Source organism: Ovis canadensis, chromosome Y, assembly GCF_042477335.2.
Source record: "Ovis canadensis isolate MfBH-ARS-UI-01 breed Bighorn chromosome Y, ARS-UI_OviCan_v2, whole genome shotgun sequence".
Lineage (NCBI taxonomy): Eukaryota > Metazoa > Chordata > Mammalia > Artiodactyla > Bovidae > Ovis > Ovis canadensis.
In genome coordinates, this window is record NC_091271.1 from 5,157,124 (window position 1) to 5,177,649 (window position 20,526).

Genomic DNA, 20,526 nt, shown 5'->3' on the forward strand with positions numbered 1-20,526 from the left:
GGCAGAATTTGAGGCCATAGGTGTGTAAGCTATAACCCCTGGGCCAACTCTGGTCTGCTGCCTGTTTATGTAAATAATTGTTGTTGTTCAATCACTCAATCCGGCTCTTTGTGGATGTTATTCATAAATAACATTGTAATGAACATTGTCACTCATCCCTTCCTCTATCTTTATGACTGATTTCATAGAGATTCTGTGGCCCACTAAGCCCCAAATACCTACTTTCTACCCTTTTATAGAAAATCTCGGGTGATCCCTATTTTGTTTTTTAGTCTAATATGAGTGGAAAGGGGGGTGTCTATTAATTACATGCCTTTTGGACATTTGGACTCCTTTATGGTCCCTTGGACTGCAAGGAGATCCAACCAGTCCATCCTCAAGGAAATCAGTCCTGAGTGTTCATTGGAAGGACTGATGCTGAAGCTGAAACTCCAATACTTTGTCCACGTGATGCAAAGAACCGAGTCATTGGAAAACACCCTGATGCTGGGAAAGATAGAAGGCAGGAGGAGAAGAGGACGACAGAGGATGAGATGGTTGGATGGCATCACCAACGCGATGGACATGAGTTTGAGCAAGCTTCAGGAGCTGGTGATGGACAGGGAGGCCTGGCGTGCTGCAGTCCATGGGGTCGCAGAGAACTGGACACACCTGAGCGACTGAACTGAGCTAAACTGACGGATGGTTGTAGGGAAGTGGACCATGTGACGTTTACCAGAAGCATAATCAGATGCAACACTGAGAGTCCAAGACACCAGCATTTCATAATCCCCATGTTGCATGTTGGGTCAGCTTGTGGGGTCTATACACAATTCTTCATATATCTGAGACACCATATATGGGTTTATTACAGGAGGGCTAACATCCCTCTTTAGCTAAATAGCCCTACCTATAGAAGCAGAAATCAATGACAACCGTGTTCTTCCAGATGGCAGATTTCTTCGTTAACGGTTACTCAAAAATCTGGTATTGTCTTGTTTTTGTTCTCTATAAGACATGGGCTCTTTAAAAGAGCCACTGGCGGGCTGCGACAACGAAAAGAATAGAGAAGATTTCTTCAGAGCTGTAACTAAAATACGGCACCGTTTCTGCGTCGTGGAAGCAAAGAGCAGTCATCAAGAACTAGAAAATTAATGGCCAGGGATTTGCTTCGGAGCACCTCTCCCACCTGAACCGCCTGCTGACTCAGCTGGGTCCTCGCTGCTCACGGAGCCTGTGGCCAAAGAAGTAATAATATGTGCTGCCCAACCTAATGGAGGATAAAATACAGAGGCAGGAGCGGGGAGCGGGGCAGGGGTAAATCTCTTCCAGTTCTGAAGATGGAATCTGCGTCCACCGTAGGAATCCTGGCTGTCGGCCAGCGGATGGACGAAGATGAGCTGACTTAGAAACAGGAGCTGCTCTTTTCTGTCATTTTCTGCCAGCAACTATCCATCTCTCGTTCTTGGGGAAGTGTCATTTTAACTTCCTCTGGGAGGATCCTCATCTGCTAGACTGTCTGTGCTTTTGGTGGGGCTGCCCCTTGCTATTGTTTCATACTCAAATGTGTCCGACTCTTGGCGACCCCTTGGAGGGTAGCCTGCCAGGCTCCTCTGTCTGTGGGATTCTCCAGGCAGGAATACTGGAGCGGGGTGGCCGTGTCCTCCTCCAGGGGATCTTCTCATCCCAGGGATCGAACCTGAATCTCCTGCTTGGCAGGCAGATTTTTTACCCTCTGAGCCAGCAGGGAAGCCTGGACTCTGAGTACCAACTGGCCTTTCTGCCCCTTGTTAAGGAGTGAGCAGTGACCAGGACTAGACCAGGTAAACTCTTCCCTGGGACTCCAAATACGGTCCGGACAAAGGAATGAGAATTGAATCTCGTTTGTCCCAACTGCGGTATGGACGTGTGAATTGCCTTTTCATCTCCGGCTACATCCAGTCCCAGGAGCTGCCCTATGCCTTTTCACTTCTGCTCTGATTTTTTGGAGAGTCCTTGAATTTCATGGACTATAATCAGTTGTTTGTGTGTGTGTTTTGTGTTTTTTGTTTGTTTCTCTGGGTCTTCGCTGGCCTTCCCTCATTATACACGCTGAATGGAGTTCTGTAAATATGAAAGAATGGTAAGCAGAATGTCACAACGTCTTTATTTCACAACCTGTATCCCTGGCGGCTCAGCCAGTAAAGCATCTGCTTGCTGTGCGGGAGACCCGGATTCAATCCCTGGATCGGAAAGATCCCCTGGAGAAGGAAATAGCAACCCACTCAAGTATTCTTGCCTGGAAAGTCCCATGGCCGGAGGAGCCTGGTAGGCTACAGTCCACGGGGTCACAAAGAGGCCGACACGACTGAGCGACTTCACTTCACTATGATATACAGTGGGCTTCCCTGGTGGCTCCGCTGGTAAAGAATCTGGCTGCAGTGCGGGAGACCTCGGTTTGATCCCTGGGTTGGGAAGATCCCCTGGAGGAGGGCATGGCAACCCACTCCAATACTCTTGCCTGGAGAGTCCCATGGACAGAGGGCCCTGGCGGGCTGTAGTCCACGGGGTCTCGTAAAAAAGTTGTACCTTTCGATGTGACTTAGTGACTTAGTGGCTTAGTGACTGAACAATGAAGAATAAGACAGCTCTCCTTCTGCAAGAGCCACGTCACACTGACATCAAAGCTTCGAACCTCTGCTCTGCACTGAACATAGCAGGCTGTGTGCTTAATCACTCGGTCACGTCTGACTCTTTGCAACCCATGGACTGCGGCCCACCGGGCTCCTCTGTCCATAGCATTCTCCCGGCAAGAATACTGGAGTGGGTTGCCATGCCCTCCTCCAGGGGATGTTTCCAACCCAGGGATCGAACCCAGGCCTCTGGCATTGCAGCCAGATTCTTTACCATCTGAGCCACCAGGGAAGCCCAAGAGTACTGGAGTGGGTAGCCTCTCCCTTCCCCAGGGGATCTTCCCGACCCAGGAGTTGAACCAGTATACTGCATTGCAGGCAGATTCTTTACCAGGGAACCACCAGGGAAACCCACTGTACATAGGACAGGCTGTAAAATAAAGGCTTTGTGATTACTGGATGGATGTACAGTTGCCTTCTGGGTGATATTCTTTCATATTTACTGAACTCCATCCAGTGTGTATGACCTTATTTAAAAGAGCATTAATGACATTAGACATGGCTTAGTGAAGACTATTAAAGGATAAGAAAGGGATAAATGATGTGCAGGTAGATTTAAAGGAATGAGCGTTGATTAGCCCAGATTAAACAATGACTGGACAGGAGAGATTTTCAGCTCCAGATAACCTGAGCACTTCAATTTAACTTCCTCTTTTCCAAATTCGATGAAAATGACCAAGGCGTATGTCATGAAAGAATGGTTGCCGTTGGTGCTTCCCAGATACAAAATACAGATGCTGGTTGTTCAGTTGCTCAGTCATGTCCAGCCCTTAGGGACCCCGTGGACTGCAGCACACCAGGTTTTCCTGTCCTCCGAAATGCAGATAAGGTCGGGCAGTTCCATCCAAGGGCAGTTCAGAGGTAGAGGAATGCTTCACACTGGAAGCGCCCTCTGTAATTCAAGAGTAGACAGCTAAATCCAGATGAGGATGAGAGGGACAACACAGGGGAGAATCATTGCCCATCTGGGGGCTTTTTGAGAGGAGAGGGGAGAGACTGGAGAACTTGGTCCTTGTCTCAAAGTGTGTGTCCAGTGTGTATCTGTTAGGAGGCTGGCAAAGTCCTTGCAATAGCTAAGTTGTGTCTGACTCTGTGCGACCCCATGGACTGTAGCCCACCAGGCTCCTCTGTGCATGGGATTCTCCAGACAAGAACACTGGAGTGGGTTGCCGTGCCATCCTCCACAGGATCTTCCCAACCCAGGGATCGAACCCGTGTCTCTTACATCTCCTCTATTGGCAGGTGAGTTCTTTATACCACTAGGGCCACCTGGGAAGGCTCCTCGGAAACATGCGGTGTCACTCAGAGATGGTGGTCTCAGATTCATCCTGATCCCAACAGCCACACCGAACGAGCAAGCAGGCAAACAGTCCTCCCCAGAGAGGCTTCCTTCACCAACAGCTGACCCCAAGTTCATATTCCTGCATGCCCCCAGGGCTTCGTCCATAGAGAAAAGTGAAGCTGCGGAAACTCAGATCTGCCCTTTTCTCTCCGTTTCCTATAAAAACTGAATTACTTAAATTGGGAACCAGCTGAGGTGGTCTGTTGTTGTTCGTTTGCTCAGTTCTGTCCAGCTCTTTGCAACCCCATGGACTGCAGCACACCAGGCTTCCCTGTCCTTCACTATCTCCCGGAGCTTGCTCAAACTCACGTCCATCGAGTCGGCGATGCCATCCAACCATCTCATCCTCTGTTGTCCCCTTCTCCTCCTGCCCTCAATCTTCCCCAGCATCAGGGTCTTTTCCAAAGAGTCACCTCTTCATATCAGGGGATCAAAGTATTGGAGCTTCAGCTTCAGCATCAGTCCTTCCAGTGAATATTCAGCATTGATTTCCTTTAGGATGGACTTTTTTGATCTCCTTGCTGCCCAAGGCAGTCTCAGCTGAGGTGTGTCAACACTCAACTCCCCAAACAGAGGGAAGATAAGACGGAACATAAACCACCATCCATCGTGAAAAGCAAACAAAACAGGGACTGTGCCAGCATTTAAATGTCCGTGAGAAATCTACTCAAGAGTATCGTTATTAGGATCTGAAGGATTAGGGATCAAGAGCAGTCATGGAAAAGAGAGACCATGCATCAAGATTAAATGGAGATTATGGACAGAGGAATCTGGTGAGCTACAGTCCATAGGGTCGCAAAGAGTAGGACGCAATAGAAGAGACTTAGCACGCATGCCCAAAAAAATTTTTTTTAATGATTAAATGGAGATGGTGTCTGAATATTCAAAATTACAATTAGAGCAAGAAAGAGGGTGCTGGGTACTTAAAAAGGTGAATTGGAAGGTGAAATATGGAAATGATCCTATAATTCGGATTTTTCAAAAGCGAAGAGATGAAATTGATGAGCAAGATGAAATTGGAGCTGCGGTCCCCGACCTTTCTGGCATCAGGGACCGGTTTCACGGAAGACAGTTTTTCCATGGACCGCGGTGGGAGGGGTAGCTTGGGGATGATTCAGTTACATTACATGTATAGTTCACTTTATTTCTGTTATTACATCAGCTCCACCTCTGGTTATTGGGCTTTCAGTCCCAGAGGATGGGGACCACTGTTCTCGAGGGGATCTGGAAACTCAATATGATAATAACAGAAAGAAGGAAGTAACCTTTAGGAATAAGAGAGCCAACCACCCCAGAGAAAGGGGCTTTTAGATTTTATAGTGAGCTTGAGACGATGAAAGGTATCCATCTATCCCAGTGATCTTCTTTCTTAATAACAACTTTAAAGGAAAAGACGCTATAAGCTTTCTGACAGGGTAAACATATTTCAAGGAAGACTGGTCCATAGATGGGAAAATAATCAAAGAACTTCTGCCTTTCGGTATCAGTTCCATAACACGATATTAGCAATAGAGAGAATTAGGAGAGGCTTCCCAGGTGGCGCTAGTGGTAAAGAACCAGCCTGACATTGCAGGAGGCGTTAAGAGACTCTGATTGGATCCCTGGGTCAGGAAGACCCCCTGGAGGAGGGCAGGGCAACCCACTCCAGTATTCTTGCCTGGAGAATCCCACGGACGGAGAAGCCTGGCGGGCTGCAGTCCAAGGGGTCACAAAGAGTCGGACACGACTGAGCGACTGCACCCAGGCTGGATAGGAAAATCACTGATTAGGACCTGAGATTTCTGTATTTATTTAAGGTGCTCATTTATAATGCTAATAAAAGCCTGTTCTTTAAAACAGGTGTTACTTATAAAATGCAGCAGCCATATATTTTTGTTTAGAAAGCTTCTTCAGGGAATTCTGCAACTTCTGGATATTCATCATAGATGAAACTGCTGATTTATCAACAGACTTTCTTGACTCCAGGAATAAGATTGTGGAGATAAGGAAAGCATAGATCCATAGGGATCAAAATAGATAAAGAATGACTAGCTAACGGAGGAGTAAATGCTTGTGGCATTTAAAGCTTATGGATAAGTCATAACTCAAGAAGCAGCCCAGAGGTGAAACTCTTATCCTAAAGTAGGCCAACTGATCTTGCAAAAGATAGCCTCCCCAGAGGTCCAAAATTTAGACACACCACCACCTCCCAAGACAAGGACAGAGTTGCATTAGTAGTATGACTGGTGAAAAGTATATACACAACGTAGCTAGATTTTAGCATCACCCCGTTCCCACGACTCACCTCTGTGATTCTGATATAAATCTAGTTCTCTCTAGAGGCTCTCAACTGGAGGATTCGGGATTTTAGACAGTATGTGTGTGCGCTCAGTTGCTCAGTCGTATCTCTTTGCGACCCTATTTACTGAGGACCCTGTTGGGCTATAGTCAGCCAGGCTCCTCCATCCGTGGGATTCTCCAGGCAAGAATCCTGGAGTGGGTGGCCGTTCTCTCCTCCAGGGGATCTTCCCGATTGAGGAATCAAAACTTGCATCTCCTGCTTGGCAGGTGGATTTTTTTCTTTTTTTCGTGCTGAGCCACCAGGGAAGCCCCTTCAGATAGTAATATAATGAGGCTTAACTGGAAGTCTGTATAAAAAATGGTGAGTCCAGTGCTACGCATGTTAGAGTGCTCACGGAAGTTCTTTCTTTTCCTTTTACGATTTATTTTCTTCCATCTCTGTTTCATTCTGTGCAGTGCTCATTGGTACACCATCAAGGTCTTTCAGCTTTTCTTTTGCATTGTCTTATCTCCTGTTTGCCTGCTGCTGCTGCTGCCACCAAGTCGCTTCAGTCGTATCCGACTCTGTGCAACCCCATAGACGGCAGCCCATCAGGCTCCACAGTCCCTGGGATTCTCCAGGCAAGAACGCTGGAGTGGGTTGCCATTTCCTTCTCCAATGCATGAAAGTGAAAAGTGAAAGTGAAGTCTCTCAGTCCTGTCTGACTCTTCGCGACCCCATGGACTGCAGCCCACCAGGCTCCTCCGTCCATGAGATTTTCTAGGCAAGAGTACTGGAGTGGCTTGCCATTAAACTTCCTCTATTCTCATCTTGCGTCTTGTAGTTTCCACGCCCATAAATACGACTGGGGCTATTAGTATATCTTCAGTGTGAGTACTTCCCTTGTCAAACATACAGAATACAGTTACCAGAACGGCTTTAACGTGTTGTTAGTTGTGGGTTCGTTTAGCTGTGCATTAGTTTAGTGGTGGGTTAGTTTCTATTGATGGATTTCTCGATCGTTTTGTTCCTCTGCTTCTATCTGGAAGCTTTCTTTTGATCTGTGTGATACATGAACGTGGACAAGAGAGAAAGCTGAGTTTAAAGCTGTTACCATCATTATCAGTTCAGTTTTGTTTCACTCATCAGTACTGAAATAATCATGTGTTCACTCTCTAAGTCGTGTCCGATTCTCTGCGACCCCATGGACCGCAGCATGCCAGGCCTCCCTGTCCTTCACCAACTCCCGGAGCTTGCTCAAACTCATATCCATCGAGTGGGTGATGCCATCCAACCATCTCATCCTCTGTCATCCCCGTCTCCTCCTGCCCTCAGTCTTCCCCAGCATCAGGGCCTTTTCCAGTTGGCTCTTCGCAGCAGATGGCCAAAGTATTGGAACTTCAGCATCAGTCCTTCCAATGAATATTCAGGGTTGATTTCCTTTAAGTTTCATCTTCTTGCTGTCCAAGGGACACTCAAGAGTCTTCTCCAGCCCTTTTTGCAGTCTAAAAAGTCAAAAACATCTTCATAATAAAAGTATCAGCTAGGAAATGTATAATACTGAAACATACATTTGATGTGTCAGAAAATGTCGATCCTTGTCCCCACCACCCGTATAACCTCCCACAAGGCACTTAAAAATTGAATTACCTGAATGATTGTTTATTTAAGAGGAAACGGTTTTACTTATATAGAAAATCATTATCCCCTTTCACTCACAACTACACCTCTGCTCTAAGTGAATATCTTTGTCATTTGTCATGTCCTAAGCTTTATTCTGTTCCCAGAACAGTGTCACTACAAGGAAGAACCTACAGGAAGCTGGGTTCATCTCCACTCAGATCAGTGATCTCAAAAAACATATTTCTTTTGATCTTGAAATGAAAGGACATCTGAACTTTGTAGCTGGGCATGAGTAACATGTATGAAGCTGGATGATGTATATTTAAATTACCAGGAGATTATCAAACATGTTGCGTATCTTTTTTATTCTTGAAAGAGAAAGTTCATTGAGAGACATTGTCTCTCTTCCTCTCTCTGCCTCTCTGTTATTATTATTATTATTTTTTGCAGTCTGACAATGACGAGTTGGGCTTCCCTTGTGGCTCAGATGGTAAAGAATCTGCCCACACTGCGAGAGACCTGGGTTCCATCCCTGGGTCAGAAAGACCCCCCAGGGAAGGGAATGGCAACCAACTCCCATTTTCTTCCCTAGGAAATGCCACAGACAGAGGAGACTGGCGGACTGCAGTCCATGGGGTGAAAAGGAATGAGACAAAACTAAATGGTACACACGCACGCGTGCACACACACACACACACACACACATACACACACAGTGACCAATTAAATGTATACTCACGGAATATATTCTAACTCATCAGTGTTTGGACATAGGAGGCACATGGCTATACTGCTGTTTCATCATTCTGGCCTCCGAGGTGGTGGTCTGTATTCATTTCTGCAGTCCTTGGTGATTGTGTGTGGGGCTTATACAGGACAGAGTGTATGAAGGCTTGCCTTTTCACGTCCCCAAACTACGTCCCCAGTCTTTCCTTTATTCGCCACCCTCCTAGAGACACGCCGTCCCCCTGACCTCTTATGCTCTGAGTCCCATTCTTCCTGTTGAAGCTGTTTATTAGGCCTTCCAGCCTCCTGCCACGCGTTCCTTTTCAGCCTGCGCTTCCTTGATCATTTTCTCCCAAGCTCATACTTGACTCTCCCAGCCCTTCTCTTGTCGCGCTGACAACCCTGATGTATAATGTAGCATGCCTGCCCTTCTCTCTGCCTCGGCCCGACACTGGATTTTCTTTTTCCCTCGCGTTACCCCATTCTCTGCTCTGACTTGTTTCCTTCTCCCTTGTGGACACGGCGGCCTGCAAGTCCCCTGTGATTGTAGGCTCACGTGCGTCTCACTCCCACTCTTGACCACGCTTTTTTTCTTCCCGTTTCGTATTTTGTTCTTACTAAACCCCAACTCTCCTGATCACTCCCCACTCCACATCCCTTCCTCCCATCCTCCCGACACATCCGACACGCTGGTCTGGTGTTCTTCGTTCCTCCACCGAGCGCGTTCTTCCACGGTCTTCTTCCCAACCCTGGTGAAGACTGAATGCCTCTTTCCTCCTGTTCAGTCTCCTCTCCAGAGACCAGCTTTCAGTTCCCACTGTTTCATATGGAGCCTTACCCCTGCACTTTGCGGGGAGAAATGTATATTTTAAATTAATTAGCCTCCAATTAAAATAAATAATTTTTAAAAATACATCCTTTGAAACACACACACACACACACACAAAAGAATGTATGAAAGTGAAGCCGCTCAGTCGTGTCCGACCCTTAGCGACCTCATGGACTGCAGCCTACCAGGCTCCTCCATCCATAAGAATGTATGGAGCCTTGCAAATCTGGATGTGAAAATCCAAGGCACGTTCCTATGTAACATAAAGCCAGCTTTCCTTTGCTGCAGCCCTTTGTTTGCTTGGAAATATTCCAAGTTTTGGAATAGAGATTCTATTTCTTTCCCTTACTACCTCTTTGAAATGATGATAAAAATAGGTCTCGTTATGCACAGGATAGTAAGCTCTTAATCTTCCTGGATTACTTCCCACAATTTGCTCTCAATTGCCTCTAATTTTATTTCAATTCATGCTCACCCTCAAACCTCCATGATCGTGTCTTTCTATGACATCTCCAGTCAGTAGGTGAGCTCCATAAAGGCTCACATGTTAAACGTGAATGGTGAACCAAAAACGCTGCTTTAAAACTTTTCCGCTAGCATTCACTATTTTAAAATGGTTTAAAAAAAAAAACAAAAACACTTTCCCACCTACTTTAAACTTGGCATCTAAAATTTCTCATATGCTGGAGCTCTAGCAAAGAATTTAATCATCAGCATATTATATCTGTATACTTGTGATATATTGAATATATAGTGGGCCAGCTGTTTCAAATCTGTTGATGGGAAAGTCTGTGGTGTGTAATCGACTTGTAAAACTGATCGTCAGTCCTCATGGTCTGATCCAGGAGCCAAATTGGACCAACCGTCTACCAAAAATGGGATTCCATTTTTCAGTTCAAACACATGTATTGAAATTCTGAGGGGGGACTGTCATTCTAAATTTTGAAAGTTGATTGATCAGTGAGACAGTTTCTCTTCGGGTGACGTTAAACACTGCCATGTGGAGTGAAACAGAGAGGGCGAGATGCTTGGCGATTGATCACCAGGTTGCTGATACCCTTTCTGGATTCAGCATGGCACTTTGGGAGGTGGCTGGAGTGGGTATCCATCTCAGAAATTTCCCCTGAAAGACCTCAGTTCCCGCTGATTGCATCTGGGCGTCCCATCGGCCATCCAACCTGCATTGTTCCCTTGGTAAGGCATTCCTGCCATCCTCGGGTGATCCAGACATCAACAGGAACAGGTGTTAACTTGGCTACCGCTTGGTCAAGGTCAAGATAAAGGTCATTACATCCAATAAGTCAGGTTGCTATACTGTTCCCCGTGGTATGAAGTGAGCAGAAAGGCCCTTCACCTCTGTGGTCTTCAACCTCAAATTCTTGGTGGTGGTGGTTCATTCGCTAAGTAGTGTCTGACTCTTGCTACCCCATGGACAGTAGCCCGCCAGGCTCCTCTGTCCATGGGATTTCTCCAGGCAAGAATCCTGGAGTGGGTTGCCATTTTCTTCTCCAGGGGATCTTCCCGAGCCAGGGATTGAACCTGGGTCTCCTGCATTGCAGGCAGATTCTTCACCAGCTGAGCTATTGAAGGAAGCCCTTGAATCCTGAAATCTTGTATAATCATGAAAATAAGCTTGAGGCCAACTCAAAATGCAAAGTGTTGTACAAGACACCTGCCCACTATTTCTCAAGGCTGTCCAAGGGATGGAAAACATGGAAAGGCTGAGAAACGGCTACAGGCCAGAGAAGAAATGTGAAATTGGCGAAATCCCCAAAATGGATGAAATTCAGTTAGCGTGAATATACAGCGTTGGTTTTACAGTAGTGATCAAGGTTGTTGCTGAACCACGAAAGACGCCAGGATTCTTGGCCGCCAGAGGAGAATTCAATCCGGGGCCAGAGACGAGGCTTGACTGCTCAGAGCTTTTGTGTCATAAAGTTTTATTAAAGTATAAAAGAGATGGAGAAAGCTTCTGACATAGACATCAGAAGGGGGCCGCAAAGAGTACCCCCTCACTAGTGTTAGCAGTGGAGTTATATACTTTTTAGTTACTTATTACAGTGAATCAAAAGAAGGTCTGGAGCTTATAAAGACCTTACTAGAACCACTCCCATAATTTACATTTTAAGATAATGGGATTAGGCAGAAGGTTTTTTCCAGAGACTGTCCTCAAGCAGGATACATTATTGTTATACAATCCTAAAGAATGTAGAGGGGAAAAACGTTTGTCCTGTCCTCCTCCTTGAGAATTCCAGGCCCCTCTCTCCTTGGGGACCCCCGGACTTCTTATCAACCTCCTAGGAGTTGACTCTCTCACTACCATAGCTATGTGGGTTAGATAAACAGGTGAGACGTACACAGTGAAACTTTGCTGCACTATCTTTGCAGTGTGCCTGTAAATCCACATGTATTCCAGAATTAAAATGCCTTGTATGTCGCAGGCATTTCTCTGGCTGGGAATTATAAGGTCAGAAATACAAGGCAAAACAGGGCTTCCCTGGTTGCCTCAGTGGATGAGAATTCACCTGGCAACACAGGGCACGTGGGTTCGATTCCTGGTCCGGGAAGATCCCACGAGGCAAGGAGCAGGTAAGCCTGAGTGCCATGACTTCTGAGCCTGTGCTCTAGACTCGAGGTGGTGGTTTAGTTGCTAAGTCGTGTCTGACTCTTGTGACTCCGTGGACTGTAGCCTGCCGGGCTCCTCTGTCCATGGGATGCTCCAGGCAAGAACACTGGAGTGGGTTGCCATGTCCTTCTCCAGGGGATCTTCCCCACCCAGGGATCGAACCTGGGTCTCCTGCATTGCAGGCAGGTTCTTTACCGACTGAGCTACAAGGGAAGTCCTAGAGCTTGGGAACTGCAGCTGTTGAAGCCCGCATGCTCTAGAGCCTGAGCTGCACAACTAGAGAAACCGCCACATTGAGAAGACCAAGCACCACAACGAGAGAGGAGCCCCTGCTCGCCCCGACTAGAGAAAGCACACGCAGCAGCCAAGAGCCACCACAGCCAAAATAAATAAAAAGCAAAACAAGCAAGCAAGCAACGGACGGGAAACGTTGTCTCTGAGGCCTTTGCATCAGCTTCTGCAGCTGCAGCATGACGTCTATGTTGCAGGCATTTCTCCGGCTGGGTCACCGAATCTTGACCCATTGAACCACCACACAAACCTTGGGACATTTGTTCTCAAGCTTTGGTGCTAGTCCAAAGCTCCATGAGTGCAAGGATCAGTGGGATTTTGCTTTTAAATTTTGTTGAGTGCCGCCAAGGATGTGCTTTAATAAAAAGCACAGTTGTCACCCAAGGTCCATCGGATCTGTTGAGTTTGCTTTCGCTCTGTGGGTTTGGATGAATGTGTGATGGCGTGTGTCCACTGTTACAGCGTTACCCAGAATAATGTCAGAGCCTTAAAAATCCTCTGTGCTACGCCTTTTTTTTTTTTAACCCTTCTTTGCCCCCAAAGCCCTGGCACCCATCGATCTTTTCGATGTCTCCTTGGTTTTGCCATTTCCAGAATGTCATCTAATTGGAATCATACAGTGTGTAGCCTTTACATATGGGCTGCTCCACTTTGGAGTACGCATGGAAGTTTCCCCCATGTCTGTTCATAGCTTGTTTCTTTTCTTTCTTTCTTATTTAGCGGCATCAGGTGTTTTAGCTGTGGGATGTGGGGTCTTCATTGTCTTCTGCCGCATCTTTTGTTGGGGTGCGTGGACAGTCTACTTGTGGTGGGTGGGCTTAATTGCTCTGCACCTTGTGAGATCTTAGTTCCCCGATCAGGGATAAAACCCACATCCCCAGCATTGCGAGGTGGATCCTTAACCACTGGACTTGCAGGGAAGTCCCCGCCCATTTGTTTTTAGTTCAGTTCACTTCAGTCGCTTCAGTCGTGTCCGCCTCTTTGTGACCCCATGGACTGCAACACGCCAGGCCTCCCTGTCCATCACCAACTCTCGGAGTTCACTCAAACTCATGTCCATCGAGTCAGTGATGCCATCCAGCCATCTCATCCTCTGTCGTCCCCTTCTCTCTTGCTGTCAATCTTTCCCAGCATTAGGGTATTTTCCAATGAGTCAATTCTTTGCATCAGGTGGCCGAAGTACTGGAGTTACAGCTTCAGCATCCATTCTTTCAATGAATATTCAGGACTGATCTCCTTTAGGATGGACTGGTTGGATCTCCTTGGTCTCCAAGGGACTCTCAAGAGTCTTCTCCAGCACCACAGTTCAAAAGCATCCATTCTTCAGTGCTCAGCTTTCTTTATAGTCCAACTCTCACATCCATACATGACTACTGGAAGAAGTGTAGCTTTGACTAGATGGACATTTGTTGGCAGAGTAATGTCTCTGCTTTTGAATGTGCTGTCTAGGTTGGTCATAGCTTTTCTTCCAAGGAGCAAGCATCTTTTAATTTCGTGGCTTCTGTTACCATCTGCAGTGATTGTGAAGGCCCCCAAAATGAAGTTTCTCACTGTTTCCATTGTTTGCCCATGTATTTGCCTTGAAGTGATGGGGCTGGATGCCACGATCTTAGTTTTCTGAATGCTTAGCTTTAAGCCAACTTTTTCACTCTCCTCTTGCACTTTCATCAAGAGGCTCTTTAGTTCCTTGCTTTCTGCCATAAGGGTGGTGTCATCTGCATATCTGAGGTTGTTGATGTTTTTCCCAGCAATCTTGTTTTCAGTGCTGAATAATATTCCATTGTCTGGATATTCTCCAGTTTATTCACCCATTCATATACTGAGGGGCATCGTAGTTGCTTCTAAGTCTTGGCAGTTATGAATAAAGCTGCTGCAAGGACCATGTGGATGTACATTTTCATCTCCTTTGTGTAAATATTAAGGACTGAGATTGCTGGATCTCCTGGTAAGTCTGCCTAGCTTTGTATTGTTGTTCAGTTGCTAAGTTGTGTCCGACTCTTTGCGACCCCATGGACTGCAACACACCAGAATTCCCTGTCCTTCACTATCTCCCAGTTTGTTCAAACTCTTGTCGATCGAGTCGGTGATGGCATCCAACCATCTCATCCTCTGTCGTCTGCTTCTCCTCCTGCCTTCAATCTTCCCCAGCATCAGGGTCTTTTCCTGAGAGCCAGCTATTTGCATCATTTGGCCAGAGTATTGGAGCTTAGTTTTGTAAAAAACCTCTAAACTGTCTTTCAAGAAGCCTGTACCATGTTGGGTGCTATTTGCTTTTCCATACGCTTTTATCTTCAGAACCTTGAGAGGCATCTGGCGCACAGAGGACACTAATAAATATTTGCTCAGTACAGAATGATAAGATGCACCTGGGTTGTGTATTGAAAGTGTACATTTCCCAGCCAAATCCCAGAGACTGTGATTCACTGTGTCTGGAGCGGGTCCCAGGAGTCTGCCTGTGTGTTCTTGCCAGGATATGCTAGGGTGCCTGGTCTGAAAATGATGCTTTTAAGTAACACTGCTTTCCGAGCTAATTCTGGTGAACTTCCGTCTGTTGTCTGGTCAGAGAGGAAGGTTTTGTGCACTTCTGAAAAAGGGTAGTTCCTGGCATATGCAAGTTGCTACTAGGTTGTCTTGAAAATAAACCAGGCTGCCTACCCTACCCGCCCCCCCACCCTGCCCAAGAAAAGAATCTAGTTGGATGAAAATCATTGCAGATAAATGTGAGTTCAGTATGGAGAACTTTGGAAAGCAGGGGAGACCACAGGTAGGAGGAATACACGTTTTCAGATAATGTAGACACTTGAATTCTACAGAAGGAGTCAACGATGCTTTCCTGAAGTACGTCCTGAACCGTAGGAATACTACGTTAAATGTGGGCTTATCTTACATAACCGCAGTGCAGTGATCAAAATCAGGAGCTTAACACGGACCCAATGCTATTATGTCTGCTGAGACCTATTGAGATGCTGCCAGCCGTAAGACTAATATCCAATTTATCCTTCACCTGTCTCGTTGTATTGAAACTGAAAGAATTGGTTGTTCAGTCATGTCTAACTCTTTGTGACCCCATGAAGTGTAGCCCACCAGGCTCCTCTGTCCATGGAATTCTCCAGGCAAGAAGACTGGAGTGGGTTGCCATCCTTCTCCAGGGGAATCTTCTTGACCCAGCGATCAAACCCAGGTCTCCTGCATGGCAGTCAGACTCTTCACCCTCTGAGCCACCTCTTAAGTAAGTCCTCAGTCTTTCCTGGCATAGTGGGACTTTGACACTTTTGAATAGAGCAGGTTAATTTTTATAGAATGTCTTCAATTTAGTCTTTCTTGATCTCCCTTTATGATTCAGTTCAGGTTAGGCTTAATTTTTTTTTAATAAAAATTTTAAGTGTAAAGGAATACTCTTAATCTCCGTAGCCCCAAGGTCCCTATCGTAATGGAAGATGGATGGCTGGAAAGTGTTGGAAAGCTTTGGAGATGAAATTCTGATTTTCTGTCAGATGAAAGATTTCCATGAGGAATGAAAGAACTGTCTACAGTAAGAACCTTTCTTTCTGTCATGTATATTCCATACTGGGAGCTTAGAGACAAAGGCACTGCTGACATGCATCTTTTTGCTTTTCTAACTTTTGAAGACTTTTTGTTTGTTTGATTGGTGTGTACCATTTTCAAGATCTTCATTGAATTCCTTACGGTATTGTTTTTGCTTTGTGTTTTGGTTTTTTGGCCTTAAGGCGTGTGGGATCTTAGCCCCACAAACCAGGGTTTGAACACACATCCCTTGCATTGGAAGGCAAGCTCTTAACCATTGGACTCCTAGGGAGGCCCTGTTTTTTTTTTGTTTTGTTTTGTTTTAACTTTTATTTCCTCCCCTTCTGGCTTTTTCTGTGCTGCCGATTTGTTGGGAAAGGCAAGCCATTTGTTGTAGAATATCTGTTTTCCAGATTTCTGAGAATGCTTTTCTGGTGTCTGTGTAAGTGAAATTCCCCTCAGTAGACTAATGAGTGACAGAAGTATCAAAATCTAGACAGATTCTGGAATAGCTACTGAAACATTGTAAGCATTTACCAACAATTCAGAGATCCTTGCTGAAAGTGAGCCTGGAGTCACTCAGGATACTTTTTATAAGGGTCTGTCCATTTCTTTTTCTCGATACAAGATTGATGGTCCTGGAAAACCCTTCAGCTACATTGTTTCTGGATTTCAGGAAGGTGATTGGCATAATCTTCCTGCTTGTCTGTCGTGATAACCTCCACGTCTCTCCAGCACTTCTCCTGCGTCAAGAACTTTATAAGTACCATCTGGATCTCCTGATCCTGAAAATCAGAATTCAGGAACCACGCGAATTTATATTCACATCTCAACTCTGCCTCTTTCTACTGTGAGAGCGTGAGTGTGTAAATTAACCTCCTTTCATCTCAGCTCTCCTATCTGTAAGAAAGCGATAAGGATGAGACCTGGTTTAAATAGTATTTGTGAAGATGAAATACTGAGTTGGTCCCAAAATTCGGGTTTTAAAGGGAAACCTAAATAAACGTTTTGGCCAGTCCAATATTTTGAAAACTGATTGCAAGTCAAAAATCTTAATATGGTTAATACATTCTCACTAACCGCTTGCTGTTAGCTGTCACGCTCCCTGTTGTTCTGATAAAGAGACTGAGGGTCAGAGAGGCTCCATGTATGAAGCAAGGTCTAGGTCCAAGTTCTAGCACCAAAGTCATTCCTGGAATACTTTTCCTGCTTTCTTGCAGACAAGCCAAAAGAGAACAAGACAGACTTTTTTTTTTTCCAACTTGTATGACCCCCAGCTGTTCTAAAACAAAAAGCGTCGGTGCCTAAAAGAGTGTGATGTCTATATTATTGCTACTGGATCCTTACCACCATTTCAGCCCTGTGAACGTGTGGCTTCCTGGAAGATTGTTTTAGCAGTGGCAGATGAAAATAAACTACTCCAAATAATGCTATGAATGAATTAGGGTTTAAAAAAAAAAACAACAGACATTAAAAACCTAAACTTGAATTTTGAGATTTAATTAAGAAAACATACTTCCGACTCGTTCTCCAGAGAGAAACACTTGACAAATATCAAGTAAGTTATTTTTAGTTTTTGAACTTGCTGTGAAAAGTAATACGAGGATTTTCGTTCACCTATCTGAGCCCCTGTCTGCCCTTCTTTGAGATTCCGGATTCTGCATGCGCTCAAGTCCCAAGCTCAAGGATTTAACAAGAGTGGGTGAAACCGGGGCCCTCTGTTTTTATGCTCACCATATTACATTGAGGAAAAAAATACAAAGTGCAACCTCAAAATGTGTGCTATGATGCCACCAGCTGGTGATCAACCAGAAAATGTGGTCCAGTTTGCAGAGAGCCCCTTATTTGGGGGTGTCTTGGTACCACGTCCTTTATGGTAAAGTAGAGTGCTATACACAGCCAGTCAACAGAGGGCAAAGGGTCTGTAACTCCGCCATGGACATCAATTGATGGTCCATCTGAGTACTTCTCTCCTGCCTTTCTGTCTGGACATCAGAAGAACTAGTATTGGGGCTGAAAGGCCACCTTGATTGTCCTGGTGGTGCTGTGGGTGGATAGATATGATTATTCCAACAATAGAAGTCGTGAAAAATACAGAATTATACCAAGATGTTGTTACAGGAGAAAATTCTCTGATAGGCTGAATGGTTTCCTCCAAAATCCACCTGTTACAGCCCTGATCCCTGCTGCAGCCATCTCTGAGCACCCACATTGCGACTGGCTGCAGGATACCCTCAGATTCCAGAATTCTTGGATGCTTAAGTCTCTGTGTAAAAGAGCACAGTGGTGGGGCTTCCCCGGTGGCTCAGATGGTAAAGAATCCGCCTGCAATGCAGGAGACCCGGGTTTGATCCCCTGGATGGGGAAGATCCTTGGAGAAGGGAATAGCTACCCACTCCAGTATCCTTGTCTGGAGAATCCCATGGACAGAGGAGCCTGGCGGGCTACAGTCCATGGGGTCACAAACAATCAGACACAACTGAGCGACTCCACTTTCTTTCTTTCTTTCTGGAGAAGGAAATGGCAACCCACTCTAGGATTCTTGCCTGGGACATCCTTTGGGCAAAGTAGTCTTTCAGGCTGTATAGCTCATAGGCTCGCAAAGAGTCGGACACGACTGAGTGATTAGCACTTTCCCTGGTGGGTCAGTGGTTAAAAAAAAAAAAAATCCACCCTCCAATGCAAGAGACATGGGTTTGATCCCTGTTCTGGGAGGATCCCATGTGCTGGGCAAAGGACCACCTAAGTCCTTTGCCCACAACTATTGAACCTGCAGTCTAGAGTCTGGGGACCTCAGCTGCTGAAGTCCACACTCCATGACAAGACGTCATCACAATGAAAAACCCATGCACCAGCCCTAGAGAGTGGCCCTCGCTTGCCACAACAAGAGAAAGCCTGGGTGCATCAAGGAAGACCCAGCAAAGTCCTAACTAACTAACTGACTAAAATTATTTTTAAAAAAGTAAGAAATAGCAGAGTACAGGACCTCAGAGTCTGACTGTCTTGGGAGAGAAAGCCTTCAGAGAGGTGATTCAGGCAGCATGAGGTTGTGGGCTGGACCTTAAACCAATATGACTGATGTCCTGATTAGATGGTGATGGGGGTTTAGACACACAAAGGGGGACCCTGGGGGGCCTCTGACACACGGCAAAGACCAAAGACAGGGAGGAGACAGTCAACTGCAAGGCCAGGAAAGAGGTCTCAGGAGGGCAACCTTGATCTTGGAACTCTGGCCCCCCAAAGTGTAACATGATAGATGTCTTCCATGTCAGGCCCCCCCAGTCTGTGGTATTTTGTTTCAGCAGCCCGTGCTGACTGATACACCCTCCCGGTTGTGTAAATGTGAAATGATCACACATTGCAACTTTGTGATGGTTAACCTGATGTCCATAAGGTTGGGCTAAGCGATGCTTAAGTCGCTGGTTCCACATGTCTTCTGAGTGTGTCTGCCGGGGGATCTGTGATAGAGGCGCCATGAAGTGAAGGCGTTTTAGAGAAAGTGGAGACTGCCCTTCCCATATCTCCTGCCCCCTTCCACACACATGTGGCCTTCCCGGGAGCAGGTTGCTGCAAAGTTCAGTCTGCAGGCTTAATCTGGCCCCTTGTCTTTATGATAAGAAGGCTGGCCGCCGTCTGTTTCAGGGAATCCACTTCGATTTCAGGATCTGCTGAGGTTGGCGATCCCCAGAGGAAAAGCACTTCTCTTAATTAGCTTAGGAAGAGAAGCGTGCACAGCCCAGGTGCATGACTGAGAAATTCCCCATCACTATTCGTGGCAGACAGCATTGTGCCTTTCGACCAACCAGCATTTCCACAGGGTGGGCACCCTGCAGTGGGTGATACCCCATGTCAGCAAGGGTCGGAACAGAAATCCAAGGTTCTGAGTGTGCCTCCACGAGCTGTCTCCCATTCAGGAAGTGGGAGCTTTCTTCCTGCCGGCAAATCCCGATGCAGACACTGAGGATCACCTCTTTGGAGCCGGAAGCATCTCCTCTAGTGTTACGAACTATCATGGAACAAGGAGATCCAACCAGTCCATCCTAAAGGAAATCATCCCTGGATATTCAGTGGAAGGACTGATGCTGAAGCTGAAGCTCCAATAGTTTGGCCACTTGATGCAAAGAACTGACTTGTTGGAAAAGACCCTGATTCTAGAAAAGATTGAGGGCGGGAGGAGAAGGGGACGGCAGAGGATGAGATGGTTGGATGGCATCACCGACTCAATGGACATGAGTTTGAGCAAGCTCTGGGAGTTAGTGATGGACAGGGAAGCCTGGCATGCTGCAGTCCATGGGGTTGCAGAGTCGGACATGACTGAGTGACTGAACAACAGAAATGAAAATGCGGTTTGATTATTGCTGCCAAAATTTGGCCGCTGTTGACCGGTGCTCGGTTAACCTTGGAGACGGTTTTGGGTGAAGTAGAAAGAAACAACACTATTGCTTTTCCAGGCAGAAGGAGCCGCAGTGAGGCTAATGACCTCAAGGTCAAGGCTGTGTGTCTCCCCTGGAGAGGATACTCAGGAGTCTTAGAGTGTTCAAGGAACAGGGTGTGGTCAGCTTGTGGACATACATCTGATTGGTTGGTGACGAAGGAATCAGGAGTCATCATCGTCAACCTTCGGCTTCCTACTGGTCTGCGGTCTCCGTGCTT

At 46.2% G+C, this 20,526-nt stretch overlaps 1 non-coding gene across 1 annotated transcript; it reads right to left on the reverse strand.

The window, feature by feature from the left end:
* Positions 1–12,198: 12,198 nt before the first annotated feature.
* Positions 12,199–12,270, reverse strand: TRNAC-GCA (transfer RNA cysteine (anticodon GCA)). The gene has a single exon. It is a non-coding gene; the product is annotated as a tRNA-Cys (tRNA).
* Positions 12,271–20,526: the final 8,256 nt, after the last annotated feature.